Source organism: Carlito syrichta, unplaced genomic scaffold (assembly GCF_000164805.1).
Source record: "Carlito syrichta isolate Samal-C Ts95f unplaced genomic scaffold, Tarsius_syrichta-2.0.1 Scaffold309696, whole genome shotgun sequence".
Taxonomy (NCBI): Eukaryota; Metazoa; Chordata; class Mammalia; order Primates; family Tarsiidae; genus Carlito; species Carlito syrichta.
Genome location: NW_007253792.1, coordinates 421,253 through 433,523, shown reverse-complemented (window position 1 = coordinate 433,523; position 12,271 = coordinate 421,253). Strand labels below are relative to the sequence as shown.

At 45.8% G+C, this 12,271-nt stretch overlaps 1 protein-coding gene and 1 pseudogene across 1 annotated transcript in view; both read left to right on the top strand.

Moving 5' to 3' along the window:
• The window catches only part of PRKCA (protein kinase C alpha), a 468,463-nt gene that overhangs the window by 101,078 nt on the left and 355,114 nt on the right, over positions 1 to 12,271 (top strand). The window lies entirely within an intron of this gene.
• LOC103269992 lies at positions 8,118 to 8,596 on the top strand (annotated as a pseudogene).

The window sequence follows — 12,271 nt, the reverse complement described above, 5'->3', positions numbered from 1 at the left end:
TTAGATGTTTGAAATGTGTTTTCAACTTAGATATTTTCAACTTGCAATGGGTTTGTCGGGACACAGCCCCATTGTAATTCAGGGAGCATCTGGAGTAAGAGGGAAGAGAAGACGTTTGGAGGACTTTTGACTGACTGTTTTGACAAAGGCTTTATCATTTGGGGATTGGTTTGGACCAAGAAAACACCCAAGTAGATGATCTCATTTGGTCAGAAGTTCTGGAATTCATGGTGCCTTGGTTTCCTCTCCTTTTGGAGGTTTGAAATCCCCTTTACAAAGAAAAAATAAAGGATTGGAATTTCTGCTAGCTTATTAATAATGCATTGTTTTTATGCTGCAATGGGAAGTGGAACTCTCCTTAGTTCTAAATCAGTGGATGACTGATGACACAATCCAAACTTTATTGCACATTGAGTTTTAAAAGTACTTGTTTGGCTATTTCATGTAGTCCACATGCAAACCACCTTCTCCTGCTTTTACTGAAAAGGACGAGACATGAAACCGAAAGGTTTTGGCTGCATGACTTAGAGGGGGAAAAGATAAAAAGAGACTTTGCATTTGGGGGAATGTGACACAGGCAATCAGTCACAAGCTCTTCAACTGCAAAGGAACCTGGCATTAGGGGCCAGCATCAGGTTTCATCTTCCTGGAAGGAAAGGACAGTCCTTTTTCCCTTTGACCACTTACCTCTCTTGATAGTTTTTGTAAACATCTTAGAACTCAGCCATAGCATTTTGGTTTTTGTAGCTCATTGAGCGGTTCTCAGCATTGTAGGGAAAGATATTCTTAAAATTCGTTATTCTCCACCTTTCCCTTTTTACCCGCTGTGTTGGCTTCCCAGGGCTGCCACGACAGAATACCATGGCCTGGGTGGCTTAAACATTGGACATTTATTTTTTCATGATTCTGGAGGCCGGAGGTGTGAGATCAAGGCTGGGGTGATCTTCCTGAGGCCTGGTTCCCTGGCTTGCGGATGCTGCCTTCCCCTCATGTCTGCATGGTATCCCTCTGTGTATGCCAAGCTTTCCTCTTCTCACAGGACACTGTTGCGCTGGATCAGGCACACCTTAATGACCTCGGTCAACTTTTTTGCCTTTTCAGAAGGCCCGGTCTCTGAATAAGGTCCCATTCTGAGGTCCTAGGGATCAGGACTTCAAGGCGAATGAACTTTGCGGGGAACACAGGTCAGCCCATGACACCCACTTCACTTTTTCATTGTGAATTTGTAATTCCAGGACTTCTGACGTAGGATTCTGTGTGTTTCAGGAGCTCATAACAGCTCAGTTAATAATTATTGGATGTGTCATAAATTAGAATGTGAAAGTTCATGAGGCAGGGATTTTGTTTTATTCTTTATTCTATATCCCTAGCACCTAGAGCATAGAGAAAGCCCTTAATAAATATTGGGCTGTTATGGTTGGATGAATGCATGTCATACAGAGGCCCCCCAAAACCCCAGAATTATCTTTTGGAGGGCAGGCCCCTTGTAGTACAGTTGGAATTAGTTCCTCCGGATCAGATGGCCAACCAAAGTTTTTATCTGGAAGTTCTGAGACGGTTGCATCTCGATTATTGGAAGAAACATCCTGAGCTGTGGCAACCAGTTGACTGGTTCTTCTACCATGACATTGCACCTGTCCACACTATGCTGAGTGTTCTGCAGTTTTTGACCAAAACCAGCATGACCCTGCCTCATCCTCTCTATTCACTTGCTCTTGTCCCGACCGACTGTTTTATTCCCCTTGGATGAAAAAAGTCCTCAAAGGGAAACATTTTGTTGATGTGGAAGATCTGAAACAAAAAATGGCAGGACTAAAAGGCATCAAAATGTACAAGTTTAAAACTATTTTGAGCAGTGAAAAAGGCATCTCGATAGGCGTTGCATCCAGTGGTGTGTACTTTGAAGGTGACCAAAGTTTAAATATATAAGAAATAGCCGAGCTCGGTGTCTCAGCCTGTCATCCCGCGCCTTTGGGAGCCTGAGGTGAGTGTATTCCCTGAGCCCGCGGGTTCGAGACCCACCTGGGCAGCGAGACCTCATCTCTACAATAAATCAAAAAATCAACCGGGCGTGGTAGCGCATGCCTGTAATTCCGGCTACTGGAAGGCTGAGGTGGAAGGATTGTCGGAGCCCAGCAGGTCGAGGCTGCGGTGGCCGGAAGCGACCACTGCACTCCAGTCTGGGCGACAGAGTGAGACTCCAACTCAAAAAAAAAAAAAAAAAAAAGAATAAATACAGTATTTTTTATAAATACATTTCGGAATTTTGGAGGGTCCTCCATATATGTAAGAAAGTTAAAGAAATGCCATAAAGACATGTTAGTTTCAAGATACTTTAAATGCCCAGAAAGGTAATGATGTTTTTCATTGTCTTTAGGGGTCTATTCATAAATCCTACAGGGAGAATCTCACACTGCAGCTGACCAGCGGACAGACTTCTCACCATCAGTCAGTCCTGTCTTTATAGAATCACCATGCAATGTAGGAAGTAAGAGATTCTGTCATAAATCATTTTTATATCCCACGACACTAGACTTTTTAAGTTGTCTTTTTATTATTTATAGCAGTCTTAGATTCACTCAATAAACACAGGCAGATAGTGGTCTCACCTCATGAAATTAAAGTGTCATTGCCGAGAAGGAGATCTGGTTAGAGCTCTGAACTCTGTTGGCAAAGCACTGAGGTTTTATAGTGGAATTTTATTTTACTCATGATACCGAGCAGTCTAATCACAGGGCAGGGAGGATTTTGCCCCTGGTGTTATGAAGCTGGTTCTCTTTTGCCCGGATTCCTGCCTGATGCAACCTTTTATGCACCAGAGCTGTGCTTAACATTTTTGTGATCCCATATTTGGAAATCTTGCTCATTTTCAATGTACAGATTTGAGATTTTGATAGTTCAGAGAGGTTGTGCTCAACTAGTTTTCATCAATAAGCAGCACAGTTAATGTGGAGTGATGCGAAGAAGGAAGGCGATTGCTTTCATGTGGTGTTGGAGGCAAAGCTGTCAGGGAGGTGGGGAGGGACTGGCAGTTGAGGGGAGCTGCTGGGGAGGGAGGGGCACCCCTCCTCCACAAGGGTACCTGCGTGATCAATGTTTGTATACCTAACCCTGAACTGAATATATAAATACATGTTAAAAAAAAGAAGCATCATTTACAAACAGTAATTGCTGACTCGACTCAGAAGAAAGTCCCCTCGGGAAGGCACTCATCCGTCCTGGTCACTATTTGTACTTTAAAGTAGGCTGTTGAGACTTTTAAATGCATACTCGTTTTCTTCCCAGGTAATCTGCAATAATAATTACGGTGTAGCTGAGTGGCCTGCCCCCAGCTGCGAAATGCAATCATATCATGCAGTAAAAAATATCAAAAGCACCCTTATAGTTCTAGAATCGTACACAGGGAGCTCTAATGAGCCTGGGCGTGCTTCTCTGGAGTTGAGTGTATTTGAGAACTCCACCTCGGAAGTGCCCGTGATGTCAGTTTTAAACAGCAGGGTGCTGCCCTGTGACACTGCGGCTCCTTCGCTAGCTGTGGTATGTTTCAGCGACGGGAGTCGAGTGCTTGTGTTCAAGCTTTTTAAGAGCAAAAGCCCTGCACATTAAAACAGTTCTCTCTGGCACTTCGTAGCGCTATGATGATGCTGTCTTGGCAGTAAGGAGCGCGAACTCCTGGGCAGCTCTGGAGGGGGCTTCCTCCTTCCCACGGTGAGTCTCAGAGAAGCAGCCTTTCTTTACTCAGTCAAGGGATGATTCTGAGCTTGCACTTTGAGTATCTGTCTGGGAAGAAGGAAAAGCAAGTGTTCTGGATATCAGACATGATTTGTTTTTTGAAGTTTATGTAATATAAACTCCCATTCTCCTAGAAATTCACATATCTGTAAAAAATTACTTGACATAGGTTAGTGATGGGGAAAGAAGTCTTCCAATCTAGAAAATCAATGTATGAAAGATGCATGAATTATCTTAGTTCTACTGTTTCTGTGGACAGTGTAAAGAATGTAACAGACTGTTTCTATGCTGTTTCTGTGCGGAAGAGGCTAGTAAGGTGCGATTCATAGGTGAACATTCAAGAAACGGCCACTGGGCCCCTCACTCACAGAAGCGCTGCAACATACACAGTTTTGAGTTAATGTAGTCCAAGCTTTTGGAATCACTGAATGCTGCTGGGTTCTTCCCTTTGCTGATTAACTCCGAACAACCACATCCCCGTGAGGCCATTCTTCCCTGTCAGCATCCACGTGCATTTGCTGTCACACCACATGTGCGGACCCCTCCTATTGGTGTTCATTGTGCTGTGTGGGCCGACTGCCCACGCTGTCTTGAGTGTGGTTTTTGTTTTCTCTGTCCTGCCCACCCAAGCTACTCCTTCCCATGGATGCTGTGGATAGGAGTGTTGGTATTTACTACTTATTGTGGGGAGAAAATTATTCAATTCCATATCAACCTATTGTTGAGGCCTTTTGTTTTTCATTGTCAAATGTGTCAGTGATTGTACTGTAGCAGTGTGGTGAACAATTACAGTTGAAGATTATTCATAATAACTTGTAGGAAAAGAAAGATAATGCTGTTCTTTGGCCTGTTTACCTGATTCTGAAGCTAAATAGTGTTGCATGAAAGGCAATTGTAAGGAGCTCAGGGAAGGCTTTGTTTCATTTTTTAAGCCTAGTGATTCAATTAGCATATCATAAGTTTGTATGTAGCTTATCCTTTTGAAAGCTGGGAGGTATCTGAAATGGGGTGACCCTAATGCACATAGCATTAAATTGTAGGAACAGGAATGTTTGTGAAAGGATTCTTGGAGGCGGTGCAGTTTAGGAGGAGGAAGGAAATGATTGCATGCCAGGTATGGTGTCACTACACATATCTCATCCTTGTTGTGATCCTGTGAAGTGCCCATTGTGACCTGGCTTGGTGGTGAGGACAACAAGTCCCGTTCTGGGCAAGTCCCATTCTGCAGCAGCAAGCGGCAGAGGCAGGCAGGAGGCCAACCCAGATCTCCCTGGTAGGTATCTGACTGCCTGTTCTATGTCTGTGTTTGGCAGAAAGACAGCCGTGGTTATTTGGAATGAATGGGGAAGGCATTTCAGGCCGGGAAAGTAGCAAGAGTGAGGGCGCAGAACAGAGGTGAGCGGAGCCAGTATATCCAGGGAGCAGTGAGCAGATGAGCCCAGCCACAGTGAGGGTGGTGTGTGACCAGGGAAGGAGAGGTTGGCTGGGTGTCTGGCCCTGCTGCCAGGCCGAATGCAGACTGAGGTTTTCATCATCTGTGGGAGCCTCTTTCATCAGCTGTGGGGGCCTTTGTGGGGTTTTGAGAAGAGACTCTAGTAATAACAGCTTCCAAATGGCCTTCCATCCTAAAGGTTAGTGAGCATGTGTTGTGCAGAGTGCACTATGCAGGAGTAAGACTTCAGGCAGCATCGAGGGGCTGGGGAGGGAAGAGATGAAAACGTGGAAGGCCTGGGTGGTCACCGAAAGGAGGCAGTCAGGTCTGAGGACGAAGAGTACAGTCAACATACAGTGTTGACTGTCTGCCCAGTAGCCACTCCTCTTTCTTCTGGGCTGACAGAGTCCTAGTTTTGTTTGGGGTTCTAGCCCTTGCCTGTGTGACTCAGGTGAATCCTGACTGTTCCAAGACAAGCACGGGAATACCATCTAGTGTTGACATGTGATCCCTGTTGGTGAGCAGGCAGCTTCTGGTAAAGCCTTCCTTACCCTAAAAAGATACACAGGGAAGAAATTATTTCTACTTCTGGATGTTGCCATGTTTGCATGTGTCTCTTGGAGATTTGGCAGCCATCTTATGACCATGAGGAAAGGTACTTTGTAAGATGGCACAGCAGAAGGAAGAGGGAAGCAGGGCCTCAGTACATGACTGAGTGACTAAATTAATCAACCTTGGGATATTCCTGCCTTGTTTTATAAGAGAAATACTCTTTGTTGTTTAAGCCAGTGTTGGCAAACTATGGCCCATGGGCCACCAGCCACCTGTTTTCTGTAAATAAAGTTTTATTGGAACACAGCAATGCCTGTGTGTTTACATATGGTCTGTGGCTGCTTTTGCACTGCGGTGGTAGAGTTGAGTAATCGTGAAAGAAACCAGAGAGTTCACAAAGCCTGAAATATTTACTACCTGGCCCTTCAGAGAAAATGTTTACTTGACCCTTGGTTTAAGCCATTCTGAGTTTAGTTTCTAATTTATTTGCAGCTAAAGCTCCTTATGGAAAGATGCTGGCCTTGTTTTAAAAGCCCCTCACTTTTATGATCTTGCTCGTAAATGAGCCCTTCCTCTCACAGTAATGGCCTGACTTGTGTTATTGGCCCCAACAGAGTCCACTCTCTGTGACTGACGCTGCTCAGAGCCTGTAGGCACTGAGATGCTGGAGTCAACGGGGATAAAGAGGACCAACAGACTGATGTGATGGCAGGGGTGTATGCTTAGAGAAGGCAGAGCCGTGGGCCTTGCACGAAGTGGCGATGAGCACAGGCATTGAGCTGTCTCCCAAGTACTAATGAACAGGGGAGATGTCAAAGGAAGACGACACAAACCAAGATGACTTATTTGATCACTTCAGGAGGAAGAAAGCCAGCTGGCATCACATCAGAATTCAGGGGAGCATGCACTAGACATTTTGGGAAAGTAGAAATGTATTCCACAAAACTTAAACTGAAAATGTTGAAGACAAAGGCTGCTACCAGCAACAGGTGTTTAACTTTGATGAAACAGGGAGTAAAAGATCATTGAAGAAATCACTGTAAATCTAGGCTTTTCCTGAAGCATAGACCACCTGAAGACCTTAAGAGCCAATATTACGCATTGAAATAGTAGTTAAAAGTTGAGATAAATTGTCTTATTTTTCAATGCAGTTTGAAGTCTTGGGGGTGATGAAAACCTTTTTTTTTTAACTGTGCAATTTTTTTGGGGGGTGATAGTTTTTCTGGCTCTTCCACCAGAGTCAAACTTCTTGAGAGCAGGGATTGTATCTGATTTTGTTTGGCTAATGTCTGCCATAGTGCTTGGTGTTTGGTGGTTGCTCCATTAATATGTATTGAATAAATGTGTTTTACTCCATATTGAATACGACTTGTGTTTTACTATGCTTCAATTGGGCTAGCTCCATGTAGCAGAAACATCCTCCAAAATGAATACTTGCAACTTTGATATCATTTGGGTTCACGAACGTTAATAAGTGTGTATGGATGCATATATAGAGTTTTAGTGTCTTTTCACCTCTTTTCATCATCAGTTTTGGTATATTTAATGTATGAAGTGGATTTTCATAAACAGGACCCTGATTTATATCATTGCAGCTCTTGGAAACAATGATTTTCTACTTTACTATGGTTTGGTTTGGTTTGGTTTGTGATTATCACTTAAAAACCAATCAGTAAACGAGGGATTTCAAATACATTGCATAGAATGTCAGGGCTAGGAAGAGGTTTAGTGATGGTTACATTTCTTGTCCATCTAGTTTCCAAATGAGGAGACTGAGGTTAATTTCCTCAGCCAGGGTCCAACGGCTGATTATTTCTGTAGAGGGAAGCTACCACATATCTGGTTCCTTCTCTCCTCACTGGAGGCATGTACCCACTTCCCCTGCCCCCAGCCCCACCTGTACCTCTCTGCAAAATTTAGGCACAAGTCTAGTGGAGTCCTTCTTCACAAGAGAATCCATTGGAGAACGGAAGTAACGTCTGATGGATGGAAAGCAGCTACTATAAGAATGTGGAGGGTGGTGGTATAGCTCATTTTCTGATTGCTTTAAGCTCTTTTTCAAGGCTGGGCTTTGTGGCTCATCCTTGTAATCCCAGCGCTTTGGGAGGCTGAGGCAGGAGGATTGCTCGAGCCCAGGAGTTCAAGACAAGCCTGAACAGCACAGTGAGACCTCGTCTCAACCAAAAATACAAAAATTAGTCTGGTGTGGTGGCATGCACCTGTACTTCCAGCCATTTGGGAGGTTAAGGTGGGAGGATTGCGTGAGCCCAGGTGGTCAAGGCTGCGGTGAGTCATGATCATGCCAACTGCACTCCAGCCTGGGCAACATGGTGAGACCCTGACTCAAGAGAAAAGATTGGTGGTTTCGCACGTCTAGATGCCGAGCCGCCGGGTACTTGCGATGCTGCGTAGAAGCTGAAGCTGCACCTCCCACATGGCCCCTCCGGCCAGCCGGGCCCCTCAGATGAGAACTGCACCCAGGCCAGCACCAGCAGCTCATCCACCAGCAGCAGCCCCGACATCTGCAGTTGGCTCACCTGCTGCTGCTCCCTGGCAGCCAGGTCTGATGGCCCAGATGGCAACCACTGCAGCAGGCCTGGCCATGGGCTCTGCTGCTGGGCACACGCTGGGCCATGCCCTCACTGGGGGCTTCAGTGGAGGAAGGAATGCTGAACCCTCAAGGCCTGACCTCACTTGCCAGGAACCTCAGGGAGCCAGCCCACACACCAGCAGCAGCCTTGCTTTTATGAGATAAAGCGGTTTTTGGAGTGTGCCCAGAGTCAGGGTGACATAAAGCTCTGTGAGGGTTTCAGTGAGGTGCTGATGGATTGGCCCCATCAAGAAGGTCAGATTGAAGAAATGGGAAACCGGCTCTCATGACCAAGCTGGTTTAGCATAAAAATATAATTGATAGTGAAGGTATAAAGTGCAAAATCATCAGTTAAACCTCCCTTCTGTCATTTATAGCTTCCTTGCTTCAGAATTACAATGGAAGAGGTTGTTCTTACAGTGTAGAATTTTGTTGAGATGGTATTGTGTTTGGAGCTGGGCAGATGTTTGTGTGGCCTCCTTAAGCCAGCTGTTGTGATTTTGGTTTTTTTGAGTTAATTAGAATAAAGTGTTTTTCTAATTAAAAAGAAATCTTTTCCTAAAGTGAAGCCTTTAAAAATTTTTAAAAAAAAGTTACAGGCCTTTTTAAGTGTTTTATTTTTATTTACTTTTGATAGTATGATCTTGGCTCACTACAGCCTTGACTCATGGGCCCAGGCAATCCTTCCACCTCAGCCTTTTGAGTAACTGGGACTGCAGGTGTATGCTAACATGCCTGGCTAGTTTAAATTTTTTTTTTGTATTTGTAGTAGAAACAAGGTCTTGCTATGTTACCTAGGCTGGTCTTGAACTCCTGGGCTCAAGCAATCCTCCCACTTCACCCTCCCAAAGTCCTGGGATTACAGGTGTGAGCCAGTGCGCTCGGCCTAAAGCAAAGCCTTTGTTCTTAACAGATTTGGAGTCTGTAAATATAAGTACATGTTTAACACTTGTGACCAGCATCTCTTTGTGTGATAGCATGCTGCTTTTTCCCCTGCATCCTTCAAGAACTCCAGAGCTTCAAGGACTCATTATTTTCTTGAAAGATACACATGGATCTCTCTCTGCATGGTGGTTCTGGGTGGAAGCTCGCTTTTCCTGTCTGCACAGCTCCATGAGCTCTTTCTCTGGTCTGCTGGAAACTGGCCAGAAGCCATCCTCCTTTTCCCGTCAAGATTCCTCTTTGGGCTCTGCATGGATTCATGCGGAGAGAGAAAAATCTCCTGCCTTTCCCGGGAGGCTCTATGCTTTGGGGTGACACCACATGTCGAGCAGAGGGTGGTGCCCATCCAGCATTGTCAGCTTCTGCAACCTCAGCCCCCTGCTGGCTTCAGAGACCCCTGCCAGGCTGTAGTCCTGGGGCTGCAGCCCTGTAGGAGAGAGCCGGCATCTTCCAGATGTGACCAGGACTGTGCTTGGGTTCCTGGCAAGCCACTGTGGCGTCTGCCACATCTCTCCTCTGCTATGCAAGGAATGGTGTCTCTGAGGGTTGAAGTCCAAGTTGGGGAACAGGGCCTCTGCAGGTCATTGAGGCCAGCCCTGTGGTACACTAGGCCCCAAGAGGGGCTCCGGTTGGAAACCAGTTCCAGATCTTCGCCAGTGGAGCTTGCTTTTCTCTCATGGTGTAGGGGACATGTGGGACCAGGCACATGTGCACCTCTCTACAGGGACTCATTTACCTTGTTTGCCTTGGTTAGCGGTGGGAGTGGGCTTTGGGAGACTTTCCGGGGCACAAGGAAAGGGCTAAGGGACTAGGCGCAGAGTTTACTGTGGCTGTTTTAGGCCAGGCTCCCAGCACTGCAGCTTGATTGCTGCCAATGGCTCCAGTCCCTTCCATGAATCCTCCTCCACCTTCCGTGCCAAGAGGACATGTCCTGCTGCTGACTGGCAGAGGGCTTTCCAAGGAAGTCACGGGATCCGAGGAGAAGTGGAATGCTAATTTGCCTCGTGTCATGAAACTGCTTTCTGAAAGCATGGTTTAGGCCTCGGGTTTGTAATGAAATCACAGCTGGCCCTTATTGTTCACACTGGAAAATTTATTCCTGTTTGTGCACTGCTAATGACTGGCTTTCAGAATGCCTGCTTTCTTCTCGTGATTGTCCGCTAATTGACTGTCCCTCTGATGGGAGGGAAAAGTAACAATGTATTCCTTGGGCTACTGGGTTTATTGTTTTCAGTACTTCTGGATATTTCAGACAGGGACCTTTTATGTGCTTTATTTTGTGCAATATTCATATTTATTAGGGCCATTTAATAGCGATGTAAATGAGTTCCATGCAGCTGTGCTGGACAATAGTCATGGAAATGAATTCATCTTGTTGCTGTTTTCTTTTCTTTGATAGTTCGGATCTTTTCATGTTTTTTTTGACATGACAGAAAACTTTCTTCAGGAAGGGTGCCTTCATGTTTTCATTTGCCTGCAGGGAAATAGTTTGAGTTTCATTGCTTCCCGTGGTCCTGAGCTGTTCAGAATAAAATGATTACATCAGAAATATGGTGGAAGTGTAGTCTCAGCTATCCAGAGGCCTGCAGAGGAGGCTTTGCTCTGGGTAGTGGTGGCTTCACCCCTCTGAGCACCCACATTTTGAAGCCAAACACCCCCCCATTGTGTTACCCTTAAATTCCTTCTGAAGCTGATAATCGATCACCAAATGGAGTTGACTCCTGAGCTGGATAAGTTTGTAGCCGAGTCTGGTTGTGAGCTTTGTCCCTTGTCCCCACGCTGTTTGCAGTGTTCAGTGATCATTGAAAGGCAGTAATTAAGTGAAGAGAGTGCTGTCTGAAACAAGGCCAAACTGGCATGGGATAAACCTGAGGACCTGTCTCGTGGAAAAAAATAATAGTTTCCCCCCACATTCGAATTCTTTTTTCCATTTCGATTCGACATTTCCAAAGCACTTTGAAGACGGTTCTCCCTTTTCATCCTTAGGCTGAAGCAGACTCCGAAATTCAGGCAGGAACATTTTTATGACTCATGTTTAAGAAAGAGACCATTGCTAAAAATTTGAAACACCTAGGTGGATTTGTTACTCGTGTAAGTAAGGGAGAGAGCTCTGTTCACAGACAAGTTTTCTCAGCAAAAATGGTAGCTCACCCTACACAGGACTTTGGGAAGCCAAAAGCTCGAGGTTGGCCCGGCCCTAGGAGGTGGGAGTGAGAGGACACGAACAGGGTTCTTGGAGAAATGTGGTGTTGGTCGGGCGTTGACAGACGAGTGAGGGTGCAGAAGCCTGTGCTCCGGTTCTGAGCTGGCATTGATCAGCCAAACTGGCGGTTTCTTGTTGCCATGACTACCAGTTCTTCTTCTCCCCTTCCCCCAGACACACTTTCTGATGCTCTCTCAGACAGAGCTTCAGGAGAGACCCCGGGGCCAGTCTTCCCTGCAGTGATCCATGCTCCTTCCAGATGATGTTTTATTTTCAGGGGTCTGGTTTCCGTTTGCATTAAGGACTTGAGAAGATGGAGGCTCGAGGGGGGCCATGGGCTTTCCTGGGTTCCTTTGTGTGCTCAGTATGAGAGCCTAGGTCTTGTGGCTTCTGGAGGTCTGAGGCATCTTGGTGCCAGGGACTGTGCCTTGTTCGTGTGAGTCTCTTTAGTGCTTTGCACTGAGAGATGTGCAGTTGACGTTTGTTGATTGAACAGGTGAGGCTTCCAGTGCAGGTCAGACTTTGTTTCTCTCTCAGAGCGTGAACCCATTGGTACTGGTGAAGCCCTCCAACCCCCACGTTAACAACCAGCTGTTTATGTTCCTTTCAGCAGGGTGAGAGGGCAGCTGGACAAGCCAGGCAGTTGTAAGGTGCACCTACTGAAGGTGAAGTGTCCATAGCAAGGTGGGTGTGTGTGATTAGCTAGCGGAAGGAGGCCCCCAGAACACAGGGTGGCAGGTGGTGGGCCAGAATGAAGAGATCCTGCTCCTAACGTGGATATATCATTACCGCCTTTCTTTTTTTTTTTTTTTTTTTTTTT